The 3666-nt window shown below is 42.3% G+C and overlaps 1 long non-coding RNA gene across 1 annotated transcript in view; it reads right to left on the bottom strand.

Annotated features, from left to right (window-relative positions):
- Positions 1-2883, bottom strand: part of LOC116084846 — a 28881-nt gene extending 25998 nt beyond the window's left edge. The window contains exon 1 of the long non-coding RNA XR_004116288.1: positions 2763-2883. This is a non-coding gene — a long non-coding RNA (uncharacterized LOC116084846). The remainder of the gene's footprint in view (positions 1-2762) is intronic.
- Positions 2884-3666: the final 783 nt, after the last annotated feature.

The raw sequence follows: 3666 nt of genomic DNA, 5'->3' as shown, positions 1-3666 counted from the left end.
GAAGATGCTCCAACATGTAATAAGGACACATGCTCCACTATGTTCATAGCAGCCTAATTTATAATAGCTAGAAACTGGAAACAACCCAGATGTCCCTCAACAGAGTAATGAATACAGAAAATGTGGTACATCTACAGAATGGAGCTATTAAAAACAATGAATTTGTGAAATTCGTAGGGAAGTCGATGGATCTGGAGAATATCATTCTGAGCGAGTTAACCAATCACAAAAGAACACATGTGGTATGCACTCTCTGATAAGTGGTTATTATCCCGGAAGATAGGAGTACACAAAGTACAACCCACAAACCACAAGAAGCTCAGGAAGAAGAAATACCAAAGTGTGGATTATTTGTTCCTTCTTAAAAGGGGGAACAAAATACCCATGGAAGGAGTTGCATAGACAAACGATGGTGCAGATTCTGAAGGAAGGAGAATCCAGAGACTGTTCCACCTGGGAATCTTTCCCATATTCAGTCATCAAATCCAGATACTATTGTGGATGCCAGCAAATGCTGGATGACAGGAGCCTGATATAGCTGTCTCCTGAGAGGCTCTGACAGTACAGGACTAATACAGAAGTAGAGGCTCACAGTCATCCATTGTACTGAGTACAGGATCCCCAATGAAGGAGCCAGATAAAGGTCCCAAGGAGCTGAAGGGTTTGCAGCCCCTTAGGATGAATAACAATATGAACTAACTAGTACCCTCAGAGCTCCCAGGGAGTAAAACTCCAACCAAAGAGTACACATGGTGGGACTCATGGCTCCAGCAGCAGTATAGCAGAGGATAGCCGAGTTGGTCATCAAGGGCAGGAGAGGCCCTTGGTTCTGTGAAGGTTCTATGCCCCAGGGGAATGTAGGGGAATGCCAGGGCCAGGAAAAGGGAGAGGGTGGGTTGGTGAGCAGAGGGAGGGGTGGGGGAACAGTAGGTTTTTTTTTCTTGTTTTTTGTTGTTTTTATTTTATTTCTTTTGGAGAACTGGAAAAGAAGATATCATATGACATATAAATAAAGAAAATATCTAATAAAAACACATACTTATGTCATGTTTGAAAAATCTACTCAGGCAATGAGCATAACGGACAAAAAAATCTGATATACACTTTGTCTCTCCAACTCCTTTCATGGGTGGCTTGATTCCCCTTCTAAGAAGGATCAAAGTATCCACAATTTGGTCTTCCTTTTTCTTTTTCTTTTTCTTTTTTGCCTAGAACTCAGAATCCACCTGCCTCTGCCTCTCAAGTGCTGGGATTAAAGGCATGCACCATCACTGCCCGGCCGGTCTTCCTTCTTGAGTTTCATGTAGTTTGTGCATTATCTCTTGGGTATTCTGAGCTTCTGGGCTAATATCCACCTATTAGTGAGTGCATACCATGTGTGTTCTTTTGTGATTGTGTTACCTCAGGATGATATTCTCTAGATCCATCCATTTCCCTAAGAATTTTATAAATTCATTGTTTTTAATAGCTGAGTAGCTCCATTGTGTAAATGTACCACATTTTTTTGTATCATTCCTCTGTTGAGGGACATCTGGGTTCTTTCCAGCTTCTGGCTATTATAAATAAAGTATGGAGCAGAGGCTGAAGGAATGACAATCCAGAGACTGCCCCACCTGGGGATCTATCCCCAAAATATTTACCAAACCTAAACGGAGCCTGGTATAGTTGTCTCTGGGGAGGCTCTGCCAGTGCCTAACTAATGCAGAAGTGGATGGTGACAGCCATCCATTGGACTGAGCACTGAGTCCTCAATGAAGGAGCTACAGAAAGGACTCAAGGAGATGAAGGGGTTTGCAACCCCATAGGAGGAACAACAATATGAACTAACTAGTATCCCCAGAGCTCCCAGGGAATAAACCACCAACTAAAGATGATATGGTAGGACTCATGGCTCCAGCTGCATATGTAGCAGAGGATGGCCTAGCAGGTCATTAATGGGAGTAGAGGCCTTTGGTCCTGTGAAGGCTCTATGCCCCAGTGTAGGGGAATACCCCAGTGTAGGGACAGGAAGTGGGAGAGGGTGGGTATTGGGCAGGGGGAGGAGGGAGGGGACAGGGGACTTTTTGGAGGGGAAAACAGGAAAGAGGATGTCTTAGTCAGAGTTTCTATTCCTGCACAAAACACCATGACCAAGAAGCAAGTTGGGGAGGAAAGTGTTTGTTCATCTTACTTCCACATTGCTGTTTATCACGAAAGGAAGTCAGGACTGAAACTTAAGCAGGTCAGGAAGCAGGAGCTGATGCAGAGGCCATGGAGGAATGTTCCCTACTGGCTTGCTTCCCCTGGCTTGCTCAGCCTGCTCTCTTATAGAACCCAAGACTTCCAGCCCAGGGATGGCACCACCCGCAAAGGGCTCTACCCACTTGATCACTAATTGAGAAAATGTCTCACAGCTGGGTCTCATGGAGGCACTTCCCCAACTGAAGCTCCCTTCTCTGTGATAACTCCAGCCTGTGTCAAATTGGCACACAAAACTAGCCAGTACAGAGGAGAGCATTTGAAATGTAAATAAATAAAATATCTAATAAAAATTGATGGAAAAAATCTGATATATATTGCCACCAATCAAACTAAAAGGTTAATATCATGAAGCCTATGTCTTTAAAACTGTGCTGGCCAGCCAGCTAGCCAGCCAACCAACCAACCAACTAAATAACAAACCAACCCCAACCAAATAACAAACCAACCAAATAATCATTCATCCACTAGAGCAAAACTTCAGACTGTTGAAGTACTCAAAATTGTCTTTGCTTTTGACTCACCAAGGAAGATAATGTTTTATGTTATGAGTATACATTCACACTCATAAACAGCAGATCATAAGGCCTCCAACTGTAGACAGGACAGAGTTATGGAGGACACTGGAACAGCCACCAAGCCATCACAGTGAGCACAATACAAGGAGCAACTGTTTTAGACTTTCTATATGAAACAATTGCATTTGTGATGTCAGCATGCCTAGTAACACATGGTATGGTGCCCAAGACTAAGGAACCTATCTTCCTATGGGCAGTTTACAGAGTGCAGAGCAAAAATCAAGCCCAAGGAGAGATTGCTGTATTTGGGAGAAAGAAGTTAGACTTGAATACCAGTGGGTTGCTGGCATTTGTGAGACCAGGAACTATAGAGTAAAAGAAAGTACAAGAGAAGTGATCTGCCTAGAAATCAGTTGTTTTCAAGGTTGTGGCTAAACATTAACCTATAAGTTAAAGGAAAAGGTCAGTGTATTGAGAAGTTAAATAATGTAGAGGTTTGCTAAACCTTGTGGACATTGCAGAGATGTCACCGAAAGTCTGAACACTGAGAGTAGTCTAGACTTAAGATAAAAAAATACTATAGAATAATATAGACTTCAACTTAAAAATCAGCGAACAAGGCGTTTTGCTATTAATTTTCTGACAAAAATCAGGCTCTACCCTCCTTAAGTATGACTAAACAAGTCTGACTCCGCATAATGTAGCATTCATAACACTTAGCATAAGTGCAGGTACAGAAGGAAAATATCATGGAATCCCTAGCTAGGTTGAGTAAACAGTAATGTAAGGCTGACAAAGAGATGCTAGAGAAAGGGGAATTAAAGATAACTTATGTAGTTATTTTCAATAATTTATTTATTCACTTAATTTCCCAATCACAGCCTCCCTCTCTTATCTCCTCCCAATCCCT

The sequence above is a fragment of the Mastomys coucha genome, unplaced genomic scaffold (genome assembly GCF_008632895.1).
Source record: "Mastomys coucha isolate ucsf_1 unplaced genomic scaffold, UCSF_Mcou_1 pScaffold9, whole genome shotgun sequence".
NCBI classification, from domain to species: domain Eukaryota; kingdom Metazoa; phylum Chordata; class Mammalia; order Rodentia; family Muridae; genus Mastomys; species Mastomys coucha.
This window is presented reverse-complemented; position numbering and strand designations above follow the sequence as displayed.